Source organism: Oenanthe melanoleuca, chromosome 17, assembly GCF_029582105.1.
Source record: "Oenanthe melanoleuca isolate GR-GAL-2019-014 chromosome 17, OMel1.0, whole genome shotgun sequence".
In the NCBI taxonomy this organism is placed as follows: Eukaryota; Metazoa; Chordata; class Aves; order Passeriformes; family Muscicapidae; genus Oenanthe; species Oenanthe melanoleuca.
In genome coordinates this window covers 1,511,850-1,536,920 of record NC_079350.1, presented here as the reverse complement: position 1 = coordinate 1,536,920, position 25,071 = coordinate 1,511,850, and the positions used below count along the sequence as shown (strand labels likewise).

The following is a 25,071-nucleotide window of genomic DNA, read 5'->3' as shown; positions in this document are numbered from 1 at the left end:
ATTTTTTAAATATGAAAGAGACTTAATAGTAACTTAGAACAAGAATATAATGAAACTATACAAATATGGAAATACATACAATGATTTGCTACTTTTTGACTCAAGAAGCTTTTTGAAATACATTTTACCTAATTTATTTAAGACAATGCAGATATTCTGTCTCTGAGTTCATACATAATACAGAATATAAAAGGGGATTATGTACTTGAAAAACTTTCAGGTCACCTTGGTACTTACAAGCACACTGGATTATTCTTGTCAAATAGAGAATGGACAATGTATTATAAGAATGCTGAATATATTTTCATCTATGGCAGAGAGGGATGGGATTGCTGCAAGTGATATGTAAACACAGTTTAAAGTTTATTGATTCTGTTAATGGCTACATTTCATAAAACTTATTTTTTATTCAAATTATCTAAGTTTGGGAAAAGAAGACCAAGGATCATTATACTAATGAAGAAGTTGAATGTGTGCCCTGGAAGCAAAAGTCAATTTATCAAATATGCTATAGATGCAGAAGGGGCCTCCAAGATATTTTGGTTTTCAAACTATCTTTTCCTCCTGGCTGTTTTTAAACATAATTAGGCTGCTTTCCTATAAGTGTTTGCTATTTTTTGTCCGTTGGAAGGAAGCTTAGGCACCTGTAAGAACAATCTTCATCTATAGGAAAAGGAGAAAAAGACAAAAACAAGAATCAGGCTTCATGCTTAAGTTTGATGATGGCAAAGATGCCCAGGTGACTGAAAGAAGCTGGTGTTCATGCTGATGTCTTCATTTAATAATGTTCAGAAAGAGGAATTTTAATTGAAAGTAGGTGATTTATGATTTTTTTTTGTTTCTAACCTCAGTAAGCCAGGGCTAATTACATCATTCTGTCACTGTTCTTAAAATGCAATTTGACATAAATTACCATTAGGATGGGTCATGACATCAGTGTGAGGAGGTAAGCCCAGAGTTTGGAAGGAGGACTTTTTTCTGCTTTTCTCCACTTCCCACATCTTTAATGCTGGTTCTCCTCCAGGCTGCATCAGGAGCTGCTGATGTTACTGATGTGTCTGTCCCCTGCTCCCTGCCCCAGCTCCCAGCCCTGCTGACCCTTCTGTGCCTCCCACGGTGGCACTGCCCAAGCTCCAGCACTGCCACCCCTCAATCACCCACCACTCGGTGGAGTTTGTCCTGCTCCCACAGGGATTTACCCCTTCTGAGTGAGGAGGATTTATACCATCCCTGGCAGAAGCTAATTTGTGCAGAGCTGGAATCAGTCTGCAAATGGAGTGCCTGTGCCTTTCTGAGGCCCCTCTCAGCTGTTCTGCACAGGCTGCACCGAACAAATTCCTGCCAGCATCACACCTGTCCGTGTCCAGGAGACAGAGCCCAGCCCCAGAATTATTTCCACTGCAGCAGCAAATACTGACAGGCTTAATAGAAATTTATATTACTGCCATTTCTGCTGTAATTGTACTCTCTCTCCCCAGCCTCTCAGACTCATTAAACAAGTGCTCCATACCAACATTCCACCTGAGAAAACCAAACCAGAGCTGAGCTGGACCAGAGTGAGAGGCATTTATCAATTCAACAGTTCCTTTTCTCAAGGACTGGGTAAAAAGATACACTGGGCATTTAATGTATTTCTGCTCAGATTAGTATGATGATAGCAGCTCTTTCTGGCCTAATAACTGGATTTTTGTAGTAACTGAAGCCAGTAAATATTTTTGGGGTTTTAATTTGAGCAAAACATAGTACTTAAAATACACAACCTGCTGTCAGTAAATTCAGACCTTGCAATATCATTTATTGTACTAATGCATAACACTGTGCAAATTATTATTTCTTGAGAAAACCATTCTGTGCAAGTTCTTCTTTGCCCTGTAAAAGGCATAGCTCTGCACATATATTTACACAGCTTGTTTACATGCCACTATATCAATTTATTACATTGTAAAATTCAGCACTTAACAGGAAGTTACACTTTTGCAACAACATCTAGAAAATAGGAAACAATTAAGCTTTCCCCTGCATAGTTTATCCCAGTAGCTATTTGGGGGGGGAGGGCGGGGGGTGGTGGGGGAAGGAGAGCAACCAAAACAAGAGAGACACAAATATTTGGAAAGCAAGACTTCACTCTGTGGTGAGCTGTTTTAATTGATAAATCTCAGTGATGCCTCTCTCCAGTGCATCCATGTCCAGGGGAGGCTGGTGCTGGAAAGGCACAGTGGACCTGCAGCACTGCAAACACTGGAAAAAACACGTGTTTTTCTTGCAGTGACATAAAACTACGGAGGCTGTTATCTGTCCATAGCACAGTAATTACTGTGAATATAATGTTCCTTGGTTACTGCTCAAAAACTGAGAAGATCTTCAGGCTTTGGTAATTTAGTGTTCCTAGAAAAGGGTATTGATTTTCCATGGGCATATTGGTCTGGTATCAGTGATAAGGAGCCCTAATCCATGGACTGAAGCCTGCAGCAGGCAGCCAGAGATTAATCCTTCCCTGCACAGAGCTGACCCCCACATTCTCCCAGTGGCTCTCCAGACACAGATCTTACCAGCTCTCCTTGATGACTGAAGGAAAGAACGAGTCCAAGAAACATATTCACATTCTTATCAGAGTGCCCAGGTTCCAAGTACTCTTTTCTGATTTCAATCTCCAGCCTACAAAAACTGCATTTTCACCAACTACTTCTTTTGCCTTCCCACATAATTTCCTTGTGTTTCATCAGTCATTTCTGCTGTCCTTCCTCTGGAAATGAAGACTAACAAAAGAGATACTCTGTAATATGGCTTTGCAGGCTGTGTTTGAGCAGGAAGCTGATGCCAAGTCTTGCCCAAGTCTGGGCAGAGATTCTGGCAATGTGGGAAGAGCAATTTCTGAGAGGCCAGTCTATCACCCACAGACAGACAGGAGTGTAAAGAGACATCATTGCTTGGACCAAGTCTCCAAAGATATCTCACCTCTTGAACCCAGACCTTCTGAGAATTTGTTAATGGTTCTATGAAACATTTTGAGGCAGAAGAACACTTTATTTACCATTGCTTTTATGATTATACCAGACAGGCAGTTTCAGCTCTTTCCCACTTCCTGATGGAGCAGTCTGTGTCTGGTGGATTTAACCCTGCTGACCACGGACTCACCTTTATAAGTTCACATACACAGATCCCTTAGAAGCAGCTCAGAAGTTTTGTGTCCACTTTTGTTCCTGTATGATCTGTTTCTGAGAAGCTGGCAGACAAGTGTGAGCTGCCCATGGTCTGGGGAGAGGAGAAGTTTCATAGCCAGGAGCTTGTGCTTCTCTTTGAAAGGAAGCTCTTCCCCCAGAACTGGCTGCAGTGCTCACTTTCACCTGGCCAGGGCCTTGGGATGGGCCCTACCAGCTGCTGATGCATTTTGGAGCTGATGTTATGCTTAAAAAAATAATTCATGGGTGTTCCTACCACCATGTTCAGTCACCTCTAGTTAATGCAGAGCCAGAGTTTCTCCATTTCATCCATGTTGGCAATGACTCCTCACCCAACATGCTGAATGACAGCACAAGTTACAGCACAGCCAGTGTCACTCAGGTACAGAAACGAGCCCAACCACCCACAGTCTGAGAGGCTTTTTAATGTAACGAGGGCCATTTGTGGCCTTCATTTCTCTGAATGTCTTTTCCAGTTCTGCCCCTATTGTGAGTATGGAATTCAAGAGTCCATGTTAGATTAATCTAAAAGCTGTACAATGCTATTTTCTGTTATTCTTTACTCTTCAGCTCCCCGAGTGCAGATAGCTCCTATCCATGTGTTGTGTTCATATTCTCTTTTTCTGTCACTCCGTTTTATCCCAGAGATTACAGATTGTGCACACCAACACTCACTGGCACTGACAGGATTCTCCAGAGTCCCTTCTGGCTATTCCAGCACAAAAGAGGAGTCTCAGAAAAGACATTGGCAGCTATTTGTAGAACTACTTTCTCCTCACAAAACAGCTCCAGCTCCTGGGGATCCGTGTTGGGAGTACAAGGTGTGTTGCAGCCACTTACACGCAGGTACCATCATTATCAGCTGCCTTGGAACAAAAGCTGGGCTGCTTTTACGAGATCTGCATAAAAATATAATCCCTTTTAATTCTAGAATTATACTGGAGCTGATGCCAGGCATTAGAGGGAAGAATGTGCTTCTGGCAGGACTCCAGGTATTTCTATTCTTTCTTTTTCTGCTTGTTGGCTGGAGCAGAGGCCAGGGCAGCACTCCTGCCTCCTGCTTCCACCACAGACACTCTGTGGCCAGCACAGGGAAGCTGGCCAGAGGTTACTTACTATTATTTTGAGAAAGTGCTTTGAAGTCCTTGAGTGAACAGTGCCAAACTGAAGCAAAAGGCAAAGTGGAAGTCATGACACTAACCATGGGAGGCCATGAGAAAATGGCAGTGCAGCAGATGAGTGTGACCATACGTGTGCACCTCCAGTCTCACCTCTGAGTCCTGACTGCTGCTGACCCGGCCCTGCTGACTACAGGAGGGCCTGGGCTGCCTTACTTGGGAGAACAGAAACCAGAAACTGTTGCACCTCCCTGATTTGTGAGCTGTGGAGAAGGCACAAATCAATCCCACACAGCAGGCTCAGAGGAATTCAGATTGGAAGGTACTGAGGGGGATCTCTTTTCCAGGAAGGAGGCACTAGATCATAAGTATGGTACCTGGAGATGAGAAATCTGTGATGCAGGGCTGTGGGAAACTGAGCACAGCCAGCACAGGCTTGCCTGAAAGCATGAGCAACCTGTCCTCTCCCTTCCCTGAGAAACAGATAAAATCCGAGGAATTTACAACTGAACAAAGGCAAAGACCCATTTCTGTACAAAACCCATGGAGCAGGATTTGGGAAGAGCAGCAGGCCTGGAGGTCAGGAGTGCAGCATTCCCAGGATAAGGAGAAGTCACTGTGTCAGAGGTGATGCCACCTCTGGCCTCCAGGAAGGTTTTTGGTTTGAGGAACAACTTCAGATTCCTGCTGCACAGGTCAGAGAGAGAACTGGCTCTGGTGTGTGTGACAATACCTAACTGTCCCACCCTCCCCTGTCTGCTCTGGAAGGGAAGAGATGTGGGAGTGTCAGAGGGCTGTGAAGGAGACAAACCCAGCTATTGCACATGCTGCCTTTGTACCCCAAACTGCTCTTTGCTGCTGTAAGCTGGGTCTCTTCATTAAATGTATTTACTTAGCAGCAGATCTGTTGTTACATATGAATAATTGACAAGGAAAATGTCACTGCACGGGTGCCGCAGGATTCTGACTGCTGAGTTCCCAGCACTGCAAAGCCTGTAACAGGAAGCTCTAAACCAAATTTCTCCTTTTACAGAGTTGAATTTTGGGTATGTTTCGTATCTTGGTGCATTACTAAACTGTTGGAAGTGACAAAAACAGATGTCATAAAATGCAGGGAAAATGCAGCTGGACTGAACCTCAAGTATTAACAAAGCCAATTCCCTTGACAGACACTAATCTTATACCTTCAAACCCAGGAAAGATTCAGTTAAACTCACAATCGTTTTATAGTCTCTGTAGAACCATAGCAGCTTAGGGATCCTTTGTTATTCCTCCATAAAGAGGAAAGTTATAGTGAAAGTGCCCTTCTTAAGTTGGGTGTTTTTAAATACTAACGTTTATTGCTCTGCAGTTTCTCTTTATGTGTGCATAGAGAACAAGAACACACCTCACTGCACAGGCCTATTTTTAGAAACAATAAAAGAGCCTTCTGCTAATAACTGGTTACTCTTTTGCCATTTGCATGGCTGATCACTGTTAATGATCCAGCTAAGGGTTCATCAGGGAGGCTGCAAGGCTAGAGTTCTGCAGGATGGGATTGGCAGTGCTCGGGAGCAGAGAGTGTGTGCAGGGCTGACACCTCTGTGGGGAAGCTCCTGTGGTGGAACACACAAACCCCCTGTCTGTGTCCTGTCTGCCAAACCTGCCTGTCCCCACCATTCCATTAATTTCCAAAAATGGCCTGATGGGGCCCAGCTGCAGCAATGTCTTTGGATTAACACTAAATCTCCAGATTCTCCTGCTACTGAGCATAGTCCCCTGCTTTGGGTTTAGGTCCTCTACACAGAGGCACAGCACCAGGAAGCAAACTGCTGTTCAGACTTCCTAACAGTTTCTAGGAACATTTAGGATATAGGAAGATCAAGAAGTAAGTACCTAAATAACACCTGCTTTATTCTTCTTACTGCTTTTGGACACAGACCAAGACTGAAAGCAGCAGTCTGCAGCACACAGTTGTGGGGGTTTATCAGGTGACCACCAGATCAGCTCTGTGGAGTAGCCAGGCCAGGTTTCCAGGCTGCCCCAGCAGCCCCTGGCCCCCAGCCCCCAGCCCCAGGCATGGTGGGACCCCCAGCCAGGCAGGTGGAGCTGGCTGGGGAACCCCTGCGTCATCTCACAGTTATTCTGTTGTACAAAACATCTTTTTAAAAATGCAGCTTTTCCTCTGCTTCCCACAAAACCATCTCTGCTGTTTTAAGGGGGCATGAATGAAAATGAGCTTATGTGTTCTTGGCATGGCATCTGGATTGCCAAAGAATTGCATTGTCAACCCCAAGTAAAGGTCTGAATTATGACATAAAAGGATTACCAGAAGATCAGTTCTGTTGGTGCAGAGCTCAGCCATACCTCAGTGTGTAGGGAACACAATGCTTTCCTTGCAAGCTGAGCCCTGTGCATCTCACAGGACATTAATGCAAAAGTGGGAAAAATCCAATCGTAATCTTCTAGAGAGTGAAACACTGATACAACATGTCTTGCCCTGTCATCACCTGTTGCTAAGGGTTGAGATATTCCCAGTGTCAGAAGGAGACTGTGAATGAGGAGTGCATTTTGATGAGTGCTGAGGAGGGGAGATTCTCAGGGACTGTTGGAAATTCTGCTGTTTTATAGTATATAAAATATACCTGACCTGAGGCAGTGGATCAGCAGGGGCAGCCTGAGGTGCAGGCACTGAAAACATCTCCTTTTGAGCTGCTGACACATTTAGCAGCTGCCAGTCAAGGAGGCAAGCTGATCCTCTCTTAAGCAGACCTCCTCACAACCTATTGTTGCAAAGGCCTAAAACGTGGCTCCTTCTCCAGCGTTCCCTCGGCCCAGATCGAGCATCTCTTCAAGTTTCATATTCTCCTTACATTCCTCTTTTCATCTTTTGTGTGCCGCTGTCTCGCTTCCACCTGCCGCCTCCCCAGTGCCACCTGCTTGCCTCTGTGCCTTGGGCGGCTTTGTTCGTGTCCCTTGTCCCTGCTCCCTGGGGAAGGCAGCACCGGGGCTGCATTGTCCCAGGCTGCTCCCCCGGGGCTTTTCTTGCAAACTCGTTATTGCAACTGCAGCCTCGCCTTGCGTCACCAGGGCACCCGCACCGCTCCAGCGGCACAGACAAAGAGGGGAGGGAAGGAGCCCCAGCAGGCAGGGAGCCAGCACAGCAATGGCACAAACACACACACAGAGCCCTGCAGGGCTCACAAACACACAGACAGCCCTGCAGGGCTCACAGACACACGCACACAGCCCTGCAGGGCTCACAGACACACACACACAGCCCTGCAGGGCTCACAAACACACAGACAGCCCTGCAGGGCCCACAAACACACACACAGCCCTGCAGGGCTCACAGACACACGCACACAGCCCTGCAGGGCTCACAAACACACACACAGCCCTGCAGGGCCCACAAACCACACACAGCCCTGCAGGGCTCACAGACACACACACACAGCCCTGCAGGGCCCACAAACACACACACAGCCCTGCAGGGCTCACAGACACACACACACAGCCCTGCAGGGCTCACAGACACACACACACAGCCCTGCAGGGCTCACAAACACACACACAGCCCTGCAGGGCTCACAGACACACACACAGCCCTGCAGGGCTCACAGACACACACTCACAGCCCCGCAGGGCTCACTGGGTTCCAGGGACAAGCAGGCACAGAGAGAGGGAGCAGCACAGGCCTACACAAAAACATATGGCAAAGCCAAAGAGTCACAACATCTTTTTTACATAGCCAAACATCCATCTTGCCATTAAAATCTGCTGTCAGCTCCATTGTCAGCTGCAAGAGTGGGGCTGAAGTGTTCCTTCCACCTGCATTTGGTTGTGTCCCTGGATTATGAAGGTTTCTGTGCCGTGTGTGCTCGGGCCCCGGTGTGAGACACACAGTCCTTCCTGCTGGCACCACCACCGTGCACATCAGTAGTGTTTACTTTAGTAGGGGTTCTATTACTCTTGTTAGTAATAGTAGCAACTTAATCCACTGTTTTCTGTGCTGTCTGGGAATTTACACCAGGGATTGGGACTTACAGTTCCCAAGTGCATCCGATTGCAGTTCAAACTATAATCGCAGAATGGTTTGGGTCAGAAGGGACCTCCAAGTCCACAGCTGCAACCCCCTGCCACAGGAAGGGACACCTCACCAGTGAAGTGCTGCAGTGGAGGCAAGGTCACACAGGTGTGCTGTGCCAGTGTGGGGCCCCTTCACCTGACACCAAGGCCACACCAGTGCTCAGTGCAAAACCTCCAGGGAGCTATGGGGTACAGGAATAGCACAGCCTCACCAGTGTGCCTCCTGAGCCTTGTTCCCCAGGGAGTTTTGAGTATGGGATGCAGCCCCTCTCTGCTCTGCAAGAACCTCCTGGGGGTGAAAGTGCCCCCATTTCTCTGCAAAGCCAGGCTGGGATTGCCTCCTTCCAAACCACAGTGGCTTTTGCAGCCTCTTTGCACAAGGGAAAACACGAAGGGAAGTTCTGAATGTGTTGCTGCAATAGGGAGGCTCCCGGGAGGCTCTGCCCTTTTTGGTATCACACACACACAGGGTGACACCTCGGTGTGCTTGGTCAGGGCTGTCTTTAACCCCCTGCAGCATGAAGTGTGTGTAGGCCTGAGGGTTCCCTGGCCTGGAGAAAGGCCAGAGGCTCCCCCTTTCCCACAGCCTGCCTGCACAGAGTGTGTTAAACCTGAACACAAGTAGTACAGCCCTGTGTTTGTGGGCACTGAGCAGAGCCCAGCAGAAGAACTGAAAGGCTCTGAGAAGTGGGGGCTCAGCAAGTCTCATTTAATTATGAGAGTGGCGCTGGCTCGGCTCAGCCCCACCCACATGCCATTTCACGCCTGATTTCTTCTCTGATTTCTTTGGGGAAAGAGAGGGAATTCGAGTGCATGTAATTTGGGTTAACAAGACGCATTATATGCGGCCTCATTCTTGTAAAAACTTTCACAGGGAAATCACCCAACCCATGGAGAGAAAAAATTCTCTCCTTATTGTAATTTTTCCAAGGCTAATCAAACTCTCACCATTATCCTATTGATCACAGGGAAGGTTTGATTTTCTACAGGTTGCCTAGTTAAGGTACAGTAGCTGTTGCTTGGCTTACTCCATGCTGTGAGTACAACAGAGATCAACCCTCCATTTCTATGCTCCTTTTTGTCCGTTTCCTAGATCCCTTTTCCTTCAAAGCTCACCTACCTTTTTGCTTTTGTGGTGCTCTACCTGCATTTCGCCTTCTCCTATATCTGTGGAGCAACAAAAGGTGAAAAGCTAGGTTTGTACAATTAAAATTGTCAGAGTAAGAATGGGGAAAAGCAAAGATCCTGAACAGGTTTGAAAACAGGAGGCAAAGAAAAAGTTAGAGATGAATGCAGCATCCCCCAACAATATGGACAAAAAGATTCCACGTCCAGTCCCTGTGGGTGTGAGGAGCAAAAACTCCCCCCAGCTTGGAGCAGTAATGAGAAGTGCGAGCCCTCGGTGGTGGTGAGTGGCCAGAAGTGGCTCTGAAGGCACGAGGGGTGACCCTGCCATCGCTGCCCTGCGCTTTGTGGCTGCCAGAGCCCGCGGGAGGGACGGGCCAGCTCCGTTTCAAGGTGCGGCCCCGGCCCTGCGGGAGCAGCTGCTGCGTGTCAGCGCAGCACGGGGCCGGGCACCGCCGCACAAGAGCGGCACGCTGGGGAAAGGTGCGGGCTTTGCTTTGCCTTCCCGCCTCAGGGTTTCTTTGGTTGTGTTTTGTGTCCCTTCAAGTCACTTGGGAGTTTAGGAGAGCCAGAGAGAATAGCTTTTTCTGTCATTACTTGATAACCAATACAGCTCCCTTTGACCCTCTCCCCTCTTCCCAAAAAAGAAAGACCAGCTCAGCATTGTGTTATTTTTCAAAGGCTCTACAAATTAAGACAGTAACATGGAAATCCTCGTTGGGTTTCAGTTCATACTTCCTCCCATGCTGGGCTGAAATGGGGATTCTTTTGTGATGGCTGTGCTGCTTATTTTTTTAAAACCTCCTGAATTTGGCACACTGCCCTACTTTATTTTCTTTCCATTCTCTAGTGCTGCTCCCATTGGGAGGCTCATTCGCTTCTAATGCATGGTGTTATCTTTTGCAAGTTGAACTCTAAATCCCCGTGTTGTTTTTCCTTGCTTGTTATTCAGGTGCGGGGAATCTTAATGATGTCTCTTTGGCTGGTGGATGCTCTGGCTATGTGGCTTTAATTACTTTTATTAATGTGTTTTATAAAGTAAATTACAGATAAATGTAGGTTTTAACTGCAGCTTAGAGGTGGCACATCTGTGAGGCTGCACAGCTTTCATTTGGGGGTGAAAGGCACAGTAACACCTTCCATAACAAGAAGATGTTCCCAGGTGTGATTGGGAGAAGCTTTACAGAAACAAAAGCTCCAAAACTACAAACTGGCAACTGCTGTGCAGAGGGAGAGGGAAGGAACAGGACAACCTGCTGGTAAGGGCAGGAAAAAGGGACCTGCCCATGGCTCCATGGCCCCGGGGTGAATCCCTGCCCAGGGATAGGCTCAGGGGCAGCTGGGCTGGCAGCGAGCACAGACCCGAGCAGGGAGAAGGAGAAAATCATGGAGAGAGGCTGAATCTCTCTGAGTGCTCTGGACTGAACCAGGATTAGAGGATTTAGTGGAGGAAAATACGTCCTGGTGTCTGTAGTTTGTTTGGTGTTTTATTGAACCACGAGTCCCATGTGAGCCATGCAGTGAGCAGACAGTAAAATCATCCAACAATGCCTTGAAAACTGTTCTGTCTCTGAACACTGCACCTCTTGGGCACTGGTTGTGTTCTTCATCCCAGGAGTTCCTGTTACCTTGGACAACACACAGCCATTGCCAAAAATAAATAATTAAAGCTGGGTGGTGTCTGAGTCATCGATGTATTGAGAGGATTCGGGCTGGAAAAGAAGCCGATGGGTTTTACAAAGTGGCAAATCTCCAGGCTGTTCTCACCTTCCTAAGCTCTTGCCCTTCATTTCTATGCAAGAGACATTCTCGGTTTGGGGGATTCTTACCAGGAGCTTGTGAGAGAAATGTTGAAAAGGGATTTTTCCAGGTTGCCTTTTCCATCTTCCTGCTGCATTAGCTGCAGGTGGTGAAGCTGCTGTTTCGGCATTTCTTCTTCAAAAGCTACATCACGTAATATCGCTGAGATCACAAGGAGATGAGGAGAAAAATGGCCCTATAGGATTTTTGTTAAAAAAAGGATCCATCCATAAAAGATGAAAGGTTAAATTGCTTTTAGAAATACAGCAGTGTTTAAACAGGTGAGGATCCTCGGAAATGGAGTTTGGATTCAATAAAGTAGCCATGCAGAAGGGCAGGAGAAGGCCTTTCTTTGGAGGGAAATGTCACACTTTAGTGTTAATAAAATGTCTAGTGGTATAATAATAATGATAGCAATCAGGAGCCTTTATTTTTCACCTGGCAGGGCTGGTTCATGCGTGTTTTTTCAAAGCTACCTGCAATTCAGCAAAGAACAAAAAAAAGAATCAGGCATGCATTGACTGAAAAATATCAGAGTGGAAGAGAAGAGAGCCAGAGCAGCCCAAGACTCCTGAATGTTACTGGGGAGATGAAGAGTGCTGCTCCCAGGTGGCAGGACATTTTCTTCCTCAGCTTTTTAGATGTTGCCTCCTCGCAGCTGTGTTGTAAAGACATCGCAGGAGATTTACAATCCTAAAAGAACATACAATGAAAATGTCAAAAGGAAAAGGCAATTGCAAACAATAGTTTTGTTCTGGACTGGCCCCCTCTATACGCTCCTTAGTGGTGATGTAGCACAAAGGCAATGAGCACACAGCATTAGCTACTCTTGTATCTCTTGTATATTTGCCAGGTTTGATGTGTCAGAAGTTAGTGGAACAAAATTTGTCCCCACCTGCTCAGATGGCACAGCTTTCTGTGGAAAGAGAGGAAGAGCAGGAAACATAGAGGCAGACAGTGACATCAGAGAGGATAATATATAACACACCAAGAGGTCTAATTATTGATTATCAGTACACACTAAAACATAGATATATCACATTTCTTACTTGACCTCTTTTCCCCGCTAGCAGTTGCAGGGCATTGCTGGCTGTGCCCCTGTGGCACCTGGCTGATGTCACCCCAGCATGGGGCAGGCAGGGTGGGCAGTGCAGATGCTCCCAGCAGTGTGTGACACATCTGGTGTGTGAGGAGATGCCAGCCCTGCAGTGCTCACATGTGTGGAGCTGAGCCAGGGCACACACCTGGAAGGACCAGGCTGGCACCTCCCAGAGAACTAATAGGCTGCAGGGACTTCTCTGCTCTAAACTCTCCTCTTGGCCTCGTGCAGCAGCTGGCTGTGTTAGCTGGAGCATTAATACTTGTACTTTAATATTAATGTCAGATCACATACTCCAGCCCCAGGAGCCAAGGCTCTTGAACAGTGCTTGCACGATGCAGCCACAAGCACTCACTCCAGCGTTTTCTCTGAGACTCCTCGACCATAGATTTGCTGCTCATGCTGGCCCAGAGTGTGTGTTGATGGGGAAGGTGCCAGCTCTTGTCAGTCACTAGTGTTGTCATGAATTAGCAGGGGCCACACAGGGTACAACCATACGTGTCAGCCTTGTGAATGAGTGCTGGAGCAAGATGTGAGAATGTGAGATCCTGCTCAGACAGAGTAGCAGGGAGGAAAGGAGCTCCCCTGGCCCAGGAGCTGCTCATCCTGCACGCCCGAAGCACAAGCAGCCTTGCCCCACTCCCCCATCCAGTTTCTGCATGACACCTGGTGACAACACTGCTCCTGCAGCAGCTGGGAAATGAGGGGTGTTTTTGGTGTCAGCAAGGCATTGTCCTTGGGTTTTGTGAAAAACTGTGGGTTTGTGTATATTGGGATAAATAAAATCAAATAACTCATGTCAAAGAGTGTAGCAGGTGCTAGTAGTGAAACTGACCCGGTTTGTTTGTGTGATGAAGCTTCTGTCATCCAGAGCTGGAGGCTGGCTCTTGGGCACATTTTGGCCTGGTGCCCCAGAACACATAGCCCTTGTTGGGTTTTACAGCCAGTTAAACTCCAGACATGTTTCTGTGACAAGCTGACTCACCAGTCTCTTCCACCCCCCTGGCTCTGCTTCTAACAACTTGCATGACTTTGTCACATGCCATTGGACAATTTCTGGTTTTTCTTAAAGCCCAGTGCTGGGCTCAAGTGCTGGACTCAAGACACTGTGTAAGGAATTGTAGTTGAGACAGCAGGGAAAAAAATCCCAGCACTTAGTTTTAAGTTGTTGATATTTAGTGCTTTGAGTTACTCTTTTGTGGTCTCGTGAATGCAAATGCATCAGTTTTTAGAGCACTTATTTCTAAAAGTAAAAGAAATTTCACACAATGGTAGAAGTTAGATACATTAGGGAAAGCCTAATGAGACTAGAAACCGTCTGCAGTGTGTGCTGCTCATCTTCCTGCAGTTACCCTTGCACAGCACATTGTGTGGATCAAACACCCAGAGTTTACTGCTGTGTGTCCAGCACAGTCCAGAGCTGCCTGAGTGCTCTCGCTGTTGAGTCAGCAGCAGCACACTTGGGAGTGCTCTGGACTTATCTTCTACCAGGTAGCGTGTCTTTGTGACTAATTCTGATCCAGGATTTTCCTGGAAAAGAAAAATAACCCCACGTCTGCCCAGATCTGTTGTGCTGCACATGTAGTTATTTGTGTATGTGGGTCAAATTCCTTTGCTTCCTTTGCTGTCCTCTGGTAGGCACACAGCAAAGTATGTAGAATAAATTTACACCCCAAAATCAGAAGCCAGATTACTTTGTAGAAGAACATCAGACAATTTTCACTCCAAAACTTACATGGTGTGGAAATAAGAAGAAGTGAGTAAAAGGAGTTCATGGGTTTTGAGCAAAAGATGGGTGTTGGCTAGGAATTTTCACTGATGAGGTATTTGCTACTGAACATCACGACTTTGTTCCACCAGAGCTCAGGACAGCAGAGTTCAGCTTGTGCTGCAAGGCTCCTGGAGGCTTTTCCCTTCATCCTCCTTGTGGTGATGCTGTGCTGAGCACAGGTGGGCTGTGAGACAGGCTGCTCTGAAATTTTACAATGCTCCATTCCAGCAGTGTTTAGGTTTGCTGTGAAAATGTAGGTGCACTGTCACATCGTGAAAAAACACATGAGAAGGGACAGTGCCACTCCTGAGTGCAGCACTGGCAGCACAATGAAACTGTCACCTGTCACCTCCGACTGAAAGGGCAGAAGGAACCAGCAGAAATTCTGGACTTTCAGAGGTGCCTCCTGACTGAAGAATGTCTCAAGGATACAGAAGAAGGTATTTATTGTATACAGTTGCACTTATTAAACAGTGTGCTTTTGTGGATGGTTGGTTTGAAAACGAAGGTGTACAAATGTGCCAGAAGGATTGTTCTGACTCTCGTGGCCAGCTGTCTGTGCTGCCCGGCCGGGGGCTGTGAGCCCCGGCTGCGGTGCCGTGAGCTGCGCTCCCTCGGGGCAAAGGCTCCTCCCGGCACAGCCCCGCTCCTCCGCCGAGCCCAGCAGCCCCGGGGCTGTCCGGACACCGGGGCCACCGGGGCCTTTCCTGACCCAACATCTCCTTGCCTTTATAGCCACTGCAGAACCTCCCTGCTGCTTTTTCCGGAGCTCTGCTGCCTCTGCTCCTCCTCACTCCCACCACACTTTCTCTGGGAACTGGAGAGGCTGAAGCGAATAATAGATACAAATCATGACCAAAGAAGAAATGATTGTCATTGCAAAAACGTATTTATTAATGATCTTCATATAATTCTCTGGGAGTGATATTCTGCAAGACAGAATTGTGATAGATTTTCACCAAATGGGAATATTTCCCTCCAGAAATGTGTAGCATTAAAGGAACTGAAGAAGCTGAATGCGTTTCCTCCAGTCAGGAAAATGACGGATCAGGGACAAGAGACAATACATTAGTAAACAATATAAAAAATGTACATTTTGTCATTTTGTATTCCTGAGTTATTCTAAATCTCTGAATAAATCGAGAGCTTAAAGTCTCTGGAGCTGTTTTGAAGTCTCTTGCTTTCTATAAATATTGCATTTGCCTCAAGTAAGAATTTCTGACATGTATTAAAAAAATATACATTAGTAAAGCTTATAAAATAGATATTTGGAATGCTGTTATTGTTATTTTTTATTAAAAGTATAGTTTAATGGAACAATTGAGTTCTATTTCAAAGGGTCAAAATTATTTTTCATGCTTTTTTTCTCCATGTTCTTTGAACTTTGTGGTTGAAGCTCTAATTTTCTGTTTCTTGATTTTGTCCCTGTTTGAAGCAGTTGTTCTCTGTTCCCAGATAGTGCTCTCTGCTTCCCTTACTGCTCCAGTGGGATCCTCACACTGGGAGCTGGTGGCAGCTGGCCCTGATTAGCTGAGCTGAGAAGGTCAGGCCCAGCATGGCCTGTGGACAGCTGGACAGTGTCACCTCTCTGGAGCAGACCTGAGGAACATCTTACAGCTGCTCCCGGGATTCTCATGGGGAATTTCGAGGCAAATCAATGCCCAACACAAGCCATGCCCTTGGTCAGCCTCACCAGAGGGGGTGAGGGCAGGTCTGTAACAAAGTGACAAGTCTGGCTGCAAGGGGCGAGTCCTGAGTGTGATGGCACTGAGCAAACAGCTCCACATTCTCTGCTTTGTGACACGGTTTTCTCTCCCGCTGTTCCCTGCAGCCTGCAGAGGAGCTGAAGGTTATCATGTGATTGCAATGTTTCATCCACAAGTCCAGAATGCTGGGGCTTTTTTTTGTGACACTTGACCATGTACTGAGCTGACTTTCAGTTCAGGCCGCTGGCACCGTGTATAATTGCAGATCCCACACAGACCTGGCATTAGCCAGCAATGCTGGATGCACTGGCCCGGAGCGGCCAGGGCAGCGTCACTGTGACCTGTGTCACCTGCCCACCCTTTCTGGCAGGTGGCCGCATGTTTCAGCACTCGGAGCATGACTCAGTAAGCCCCGGAGCTCTGGAAGGACAATCCGTGTTTCTGAGCTCTGCAGCAGTTTCCTCATGCTCACACATCCCCCCGCAGCTGCTCAGGGCACTTGGCTTCGCGTTGGAACTGCCGGGAGCTGGGAGAGCCTCAGGAGAACCTCGGCCAAAGATGGAACATGTGCTGCAGCCACGGCCTTACACGGATCTGCACGCTCTGTATTCCACCTGCAGAATCACTTGGTTAAGGGAAAAATAAAGGAACCTTTTATAGAAAAAAAATCTTTGAAATTTCCCTGTTGCCAGTACAGAGCTAACTTCACCTGGAGCAATTTGAAGAATTTTCTGGAGAAAATAATTACAGCTTTAGTTCCAGAAATACACAGACTGATGCTGAAACTTGCAAGCAACTGACACGGACCGAACACACATAAAACAAGTGAACAAAACACAACATAAATAAACAAAACACAGTGTAACTGACCAGAACAGGGAAGGGGAGAGGCTGCAGCCAACACTCCGAAGGTTTTCTGTGGTTGTTATCTGCACTGTATGGCACCAGCCTGAACCACAGCAGTAATATCAAAGAGCTCTTCAACTTATTCATAATTAGCAGTGGGAATGCCCAGGCTCCGTTTTGTGCTCACAAAGGACCAGGGGCTTCGTCGAAGGGAACTGGAACTCTTTAATTAACTCCTTTCTAGAGCTTTCCTTTGTTGAGGTTTGCAGGCCTAGTGTTGGTCGCTGATGGAGGAGCCCTGTCCCTCCCTCAGGACTCGGTGCTGGGGCCGGGGACGGCGGGCCTCGCTCTGCTCCCGCAGCACCGCGGTGACTCCGGCCGGCCGTGCCCGGGAGGATTCTAGCCCTGCCCGTGAGGCTTCCAGCCGTGCCCGGGAGGGTTCCAGCAGCGCCCTGCGGGAGGGTCCCAGCCCTGCCCGGGAGGGTCCCAGCCCTGCCCGGGAGGGTCCCAGCCCTGCCCGGGAGGGTTCCAGCCGTGCCCGTGAGGGTCCCAGCCCTGCCCGGGAGGGTTCCAGCCGTGCCCGTGAGGGTTCCAGCCCTGCCCGGGAGGGTTCCAGCCCTGTCCTGCGGGAGGTGCCGGAGGGCTCTGGAGCCGGGGCTGGGCCGGCGGCCGTTGCCCACAAGCTGCCCACAGCGGCTGCAGCGGGGCTGTGGGCGCTGTTCCTGAGCGGACTGGCGAGGCCGCCATGTTCCGATAAGCGGCGTCCCACAGAGTTCGGCGTCCTGAGGGGCTGCCGAGAGGAAGCTGCGGTATTCTTCAGGTGCGAGGGGCATTGGGTGAGGTCGTGGCCTCTGCAAAGGGAGTTTTTATCCTCAAGGGGAGGAAATCCCAGAACTCGCTTGAGCACAGTGACCCCTCGCGCGGCGGCAGTGGCAGGAATCCCGTGAGGCGCCGGCCCTCACGAACGCCCGTGCCATGGAGGGCACGGCCGGGCAGCGCAGCGGTGCCGCAGGGACCCGGCGGAGAAACAGGCGACCTGCGGTGGGCACCATGTGAGGGAACAGCACCCAGAAGCCGACACCAGGTAAGGCTTGAGGGGAAACGGCTGGAGGTGTGTGCGGGTGGATGCTAGGTGGCCCCCCGAGGTGGGCTCGGCCCGGCGCGGGGCAGGCGGAGGCCACAGGGATTGAGCTGGGGATGCACAGGCGCCTGGAGCTTTGGCTGGCAGGGTCACGGTCCTTTCTTAAGAGGGACGTGGGGGTTTGGTTTTGGTGTGTGTCACACCTGAGTCCCGGGGAGATCGGCCGCTGCCAGGCGGGCAGATGGCAGCGGAAGCAGGGCTATGGGCAGGGGCAGAGTTCGGCTGTACTTCAGTGCTGATTTAAAACAAGGGTTTGTAGAAGTCCTGTATCGGTGACTGCTCTGCGCTTTGGCTGTGTTTCATGTGGAGGTGCGGGTGCTCCTTGTTTCCCTCCCGCTGCAAGGGGTGAGGGGCCGGCAGTGCGGGCAGGTGCCGGCTTCGGCTGCCCGAGGTGTGCGGATCCTGCCCGAGGTGTGCAGGTATCGCCCGGGGTGTGCGGGTGTTGCCCGGGGTGTGCGGGTATTGCCCAAGGTGTGCAGGTATCGCCCGGGGTGTGCGGGTATTGCCCAGGGTGTGCAGGTATCGCCCGGGGTGTGCAGGTATCGCCCGGGGTGTGCGGGTATTGCCCGGGGTGTGCAGGTATCGCCCGGGGTGTGCGGGTATTGCCCGGGGTGTGCAGGTATCGCCCGGGGTGTGCGGGTATTGCCCAGGGTGTGCAGGTATCGCCCGGGGTGTGCGGGTATTGGCCAGGGTGTGCAGATCCTCCCGAGGTGTGCGGGTATTGCCCGGGGTGTGCGGATTCTGCCCGAGGTGTGCAGGTATTTCCCGGGGTGTGCGGATCCTGCCCGAGGTGTGCGGGTATTGCCCGGGGTGTGCAGGGGCACAGAGTGGGAACAGGGAGACACCCGCATACACCGTCTGTCGGGAAGAGCTGGGCAAGAAGCAAAGGATCTCTATGTCCAGGCATTCAAGAAAAAAGTCTGCGCAGAGGTTTTCTTTCTTTTAAATGATCTTTTGAATGCCAGAGTGGCCTGGTGTGGGACAGTACTGGAGCCAGGCACAGCAGGGTCAGGGGTGCTCAAGGGTTGGGGTTGAGCAGGTTAAAGAAAGGACTGGTGACATGCCACACTGAAATCCAAGGAGCTGGACAGCCTGTCAGGAGATTCAATAAACCTCATTTTGACCAGGGAACTCCAGCATGCTGCATATCCACTTATTTTCTCATGCCTTCACACAACAAATCTGCACCAGAGCATCGAGAAGTGTGAGGTTAGGTGCAGAGATGTTCTCCTTATATATTTATGTGAATTGCATCATTATATGTCGCTTAGTTTTTATCCACTGCCCACTTGAGTTAGTGACAAAAGATTTCAAGGCTAGGCATGCAAATTAAAGCAAGAGCTGCTATTGTTTTTTCAGATACCTGTCAGCTCTTCTTACTCAACCTAATGCAGACTGAATTTGAAAGCAGAGGAGCCGGGGCTGTGGTATTCCTGGCAGAATGATAGCTGACAGGCTCCTCACAGCTCCAGAATCAGAGTCATGTCTGACACAGAGGAACATGTGTTGGCAACCTTGCTTGAGCCACGTTTCCAGAGCTGTAAAGAAACTGGAGCATTTCCAGGGGATGACAGAAAAGCTGCTGTTTCAGGGGAGAGCCAGAGGCCATGTCATTGTCATTCTTCTCTGTTTGGCAATCTGCTCAGGTTCCTTGGAAGAGCACCTTGAGAGCATTTATGGGACAGGAGAAGTAATAAAAGTTAAAGTGATGGCCCAGTACTAGAAAGAAACTTATTAATGCAACATTTATGGCTACAAAGGTGCTCCTGGCCTGCATGGGCTTGCTGCCATTCTTTTGGGGGACAGAGTAGTGCTGCCAGGGCACAGTCAGTGTGATGAAATCCACAGCGTGCAAGACAAGAGCACTTATTTTTTAGTTCTTTGAGAATCTGGCGCTGGTGGATGCTGGTGTCCCCTCCATGAGGTGCTTGTCATCCTGCGTGTACTGTGAGTGCATGGTGAGTGCTGCCAGGGATACTGTGACAGATGGAAAGATCCTGCTTAGTACCAGTGATTCACAATGCTTTGCTTTGCTCAAGATGCATCTGGAAAGCTTCCCAGATTATACATCTGCCCCTTTGACACTGAAGCAGCAGTGCAAGTTGGAGGCCAGAAGGAACAGAAAACAGATTTAGTCTGGGCTGTTCTTTGGGGCAGGGATTGTCTGTCTCCATGCTTGGAAAGAACTGGAGAGCTACCCCAGCCCAGAACAATTCCTACAGCAATTGCAGGAGAGCTGGGTGCCAACAAATTGCAAATGTGATTGGGGTACTGGAAAAAGCAAGAAGCTCCAGTGCTGGAACTGAAATTGTTGATGTCCCATCCCTGCAAGTGCTCAAGTCCAGGCTGGATGGGCATTGGAGTGACCTGGTCCCTGCCCACTGGTCCCAGCAGGGGTGTGGAACAAGTTGGTTTTTAAGGTATTTTCCAACCCAAACAATTCTGGGATTACTATGATTGTTTCATTAGTTTTGTTGTGATATGATTTATAAGAATATAAATTTATTTTAAATAAATACAGCACAGGTGTGAGGGCCTTGCCTGAGCTTTGCTTATTAGGAAGGTGAGACCAGAAAAGTTCTTGTTCTTCATTGTCCAGACTTTTGACACAGAGCAACCTGCCCCATATTAACTTTTGCATTTCTCATCAAGATGCAATAGACTTTAAATAGCATGTGCATGACTGACTAGTTGGGTTTTTTTTTACTCCTATGGAGGCTGATATACAAAGTACCTCAAGTGGCAGCTGTCACTGGTGAGGTGGCATTTTTCTTCACTGAGGCTGACAGCAGCTGTCCAGGGGAAGTATGAATGGAATGAGAATGACATCATGTTTATTCAGGAATGACATTCCCAGCCATGGATCAGTGTCAGCTATATTTTGATAAGTTTTAGAATGAGAAAACATTTCTTGAAATGTTCCCTGATTTATCCTTTGTAAAATACACTACACAAAAAATAATTGAAGAGATTGCATCAGGACAAAGCAGGGCTTGCCTATCCTGTGTTTCCACACAGTGTTTTATCCGTGCTGCAGACAGTCCATAGGCACCAGGACTCACAGCAGTTTTAACCCTTGCCAGCCCAGCTGGTTCACTCCATGTGCTTTTCCCTCTGCTGCTCCTTGCCCTGGCCCAGTTTGGAACTGGGCCTAGTGGATTTCATTGCTGTCAAAGACAGCAAGTGGCTGTAAGGGAAGTCAGCCAGCCGGAGCAAAGGAGGGCTGGACAAGGTTTTAGGGTGAGCTTTTAGGATACTGAGACAGAAATAGGAGCAACTTGCCTTGGTTCCTTACAGTGCAACTAATGGGACTGGTATCTTAAATATATATAGATGGTTCAGTTGGGGTTATCATGTGACAATTGATAGGTCTTTTTGTGGCTGGCTGACCTGGATGAAATCTCTGCTGCTGCTAGAAGCTGTTCATCCTGAAGCCTAATGAAAAGTTTTAGGCATTAAGGACACAACTCAGTGGATTTGAACACCTGAGTCCTGCAGGCTTGGAAATCTGGTTTTTATCTTTATTGTATTACTTCATGTGAACTCTCTCTTTTACCACAATGGTACAAGTTGCCTCCCTTACTGCTATGATCACATTTTCTGGTAATTTTTTTCATGTCTGGGCTCCTTAATTACATTTTTGCTAATATGCACACACTGAGTTTTGCTTCTTTGTCAGGTCCAGGCAACCAGGCCGCTCTCCCCAGCCACATTTTAAGCATTGCTTGAAAACTGGCTGGCAGGGCCACCCACATCAGGAGGGAGCTCAGAATGAACCCTTGGCTGGAATTGCAGCACAGGCTGCCACAGGCTTTGTTGTTGCTCTCTGACATTAACTAAGAGCTGATTGTTATTGTTGTCAGTAGGCTCCAAAATTAGTCCTGAGACACCTGCCTTTTCAGAGGTTCTGACTTGCCCTCTTGTACATCTGTCACTCAAACACCGCTGTAAGTGCTGACAGGTCAGGGAGACAAATGTTGGTCTGAATTTTCATTCTGTCTGTAAAATCTGAAGATTTGTGTGTGTCTGCCTAGTAAGAGACATAAAGCAGAAGGACATGTGAGGGTGACCTCGCTGCAACTAATACACTAGCTGAACTGAAAAGAAGCAAGCCCAGTGTGCGTTGGAGTCAGATGTGCAGCCAGTGTTAACTTTGCAGCTTTACGTGTATTTGTTCAGTTGTGATCTCCTCCTCATTCTCTCTCTCGCCTCCAACCTTGGTTCTCTCATGGTATCAGATTCAACAGGGATATATTTAATTCGAGTTCAACAGAAGGGCTTATTTAAATATAAACTTTGGGAGTGACAGCACACTGGCTCAATAGGCAAGAAGATGGATGGATGGGAGCAGCCAGAGCAAACAGCAGATGGGCACCTTACCCTCACCCAGCCTGCTCTCTGAGCCAGTTGGTACCTGCAAACAGCCGCTCGAGGGATGAGACATTCAGCACAGCTCTCACTCAGGTGACACTCATCAGGGTCTCAGAGCTGAGCAGGTCTCCAGAGCCAGCTGCTCCAGGTGTTGAGCTGAACGAGGCCTCCCCGTGAGCTGCTCCCTCCCACAGGCCCTGGGCCAGCTGGGACCTGGAGCTCCTCAGGAGTGCCACAGCAAGGTGGAGCTCCTGTAGTGACTGGTGGTGATGGCTGGGGAACGGATGCCTGAAGGTGGGGCTATCTCAGGGGGAGCCCATTTCCTGCTGATGCTGGTTCTGCTGCAGTCAGCCTGGAAAGCAAACCATAAATAATCGAGTACAGGAGGAGACATTTCAGGGAAATGTTCCACTGCAGCCTGAAGAGGATTATCATTACAAATGAAAGGATTTTGTCTTCTATTTTGTAGGTTGTTTCTTCTCTAAAAGAAGAAATATTTTCATCACTCGCATTAACATATGAAATGCCTTTTCTAACCAAAACTACACCATTATCATGAACTTGCTTCTAGTTTTGACTAAAGGAGGAGCTGGAATGTAGAGTACTTTTGTATCCATGAAATGATGCACAATATGTCAGAAATTCCTGTGTTACACACACACATGTTCTTTTTCTCATAGCAGAAAAAAGAATTATAAAGAAATACACCATTTACATTTCTAGATACACAGCTTGGGGAGGTGTTGGAAAAGAGCAAAAGCATGGCTAAAAATTCAGGCTTTATGTTCACCAAGTCTGCAGAGTGAGGAGCTGTTCCTCTGAGTGTTGAATGAGTCTTACATTAAATACTGAGGAAGTGGCTGTTTTCATCTGTGCAAGCTGTCCTACCCTGGAAAACAGATCACTTGGTTGATTGCTTTACAACCACATGCTAAACATTCTAAACAATTTATGCATTTAAACTGTGTGTTTTTCTCTCTCAAAACTTGCTACTCTGCAATGTTCTACAGATCTTGTTTATAACACATTCATCTAAAATTATCTCAGTGCACACAGCACCCTCCTATAGAACAGATGCTATGTAACCTGAAGTTCTGTTTTGATCTCAAATCGACGTGTTTAAGCTACTTGTGTGAATTATAAATTGAAACTAAACTAAGAAAATGAAATTGTGTTTTTTGCCATGATGCTTCCACAGTTCAATAGTTCTATTCATTTTAGAGTGCCTTTCTGGTGTGATACTTGCAGTTGCTATTTAAGGTTTAACTATTTTTGTATTTAAGGATCTTCTGGGTTATCTTTAAAAAAAAACTCTAAAAATTAACCTTTCCCAGCAACATTATTGAACTTTTCCTGGGTATATTCTCAGTTTGTTTTTTGCATCACTTCTTAATTTAGATGAGATTTATATACAAGAGACATTTTCCTTTGTAATTAACCTACTTATACGTCTTCATGCATCTTGAATGGATGGCTAAGTATCTCAGGAGATTAGCACTTGCATCCTGGGGCCTTTTCATAGCTAAATCACTGGTTATCATCCTCACATAATTATTCATACTTATTTACTATTTATATTACAGTAATTCCTAAAGGAATCTCCCAGGTTGGGCCCTGTGTGCCGGGTGCTGTAGGTGCTTGAATGAGATACATGGGCAGCACAGACCTCTGTACTGCTCTGGGAATCTCTCCTTTGTAGCAAGATCACGTTTTGTAGTCCCACTAAGCAGAGAGGATGGAGGATGGCTGCCCCTTTGCTCCTCTCCAAATTCCTGGCTTCACAGACCTGCCAAGATGGCCTTTTCCTGTTTAGAGACTCTGGAAAAGGTTTCTTCTGCACTGTTCTGGCATTGTAACTTGATTTTTGATGCCTCAAAATATTACAGTTTCTTAGGGTCTCAGATTTTCCTAAGATGGAAAGAAACTGATTTCCCCTCCCAGAACCTTCTGGCCTATAATGGAGCAATATCTTTTCACTGCCTCTCTTAAAAATGTCTTTTGGACACTAATGTTCCTTTATAAGAAGATCTCATGTTTTTTTATAAGAATGAAGAGCTGAAACCAGGATCGCTTCAAAGCAGAAGCATCAGGGTCAATTTGGCTTCAGTATTTCACTGTGGGAAACACATAACGAAAGCAGGGGCAGTAATAAGCCTTATGCTAGGTTTCCCCCAAAGCTGAGGCACTGCAAACTCTTTGCCTTTTCAGACCCCTGCAGGGTCCCACAAGAATTGGTTCTTTTCCAGCCTTCCCTGCATTTATGGGAGGTGTGTTTCCTGTTTCCTCATCCCTCCTGCAGTGAGTAGATGTGGCAGCTCCTAGCTGTGATCCTGACATTGCTGGGGGCTTATGCCTGCAGGTCTGTGGGAACGAGGGGAATGAAGGTGAGGGGGAAGGAGAGGGAATACCTGCTATCAGTGGGAAAACTGCAAAAGCAAATAACGATGCTGTGGCCAGAGCTGCCAGCCAGGTGCAAGGAAACCCAGGAACAAGGAGGCACCTAGCAAGAGCCTGCTGCTGGCATACAGCAAACAGATGGTGCAGACAACCTGACCAGCCATGGTGTCAGCTTCCCCAGGGCTCCCTGCATCAGCCAGCGTGTGCTGCAAGGCCACAGGACTTAGTGAGGTCATTAGTCACTTGCAGAGGTGAGCAGCTCTGCCTCCCCCGCGTGCCAGGGAGACCAGCCTAGGCTCGGCCTCGTGGCAGGGAGGGAGGCAAAGCGTTGGAGAGAAGTGATGGCTGCAGGCCCTGGCTCTGCTAGTGAGAGTTCATTCACAGCTCTGTTCTGGGCAGGCTGAGGGACTGCATGAATGGAGAGGGCTGGAGCAGCCATGCTGAAAGGAA

The 25,071-nt window shown here is 48.0% G+C and overlaps 1 protein-coding gene across 1 annotated transcript in view; it reads left to right on the top strand.

Moving 5' to 3' along the window:
- Positions 1-17,474: 17,474 nt before the first annotated feature.
- NEK6 (NIMA related kinase 6) overlaps positions 17,475-25,071 on the top strand; it is a 116,437-nt gene continuing 108,840 nt past the window's right edge. The window contains exon 1 of the mRNA XM_056505001.1: positions 17,475-17,796. The gene's annotated coding sequence lies outside the window, so the exon portion shown is untranslated. The remainder of the gene's footprint in view (positions 17,797-25,071) is intronic.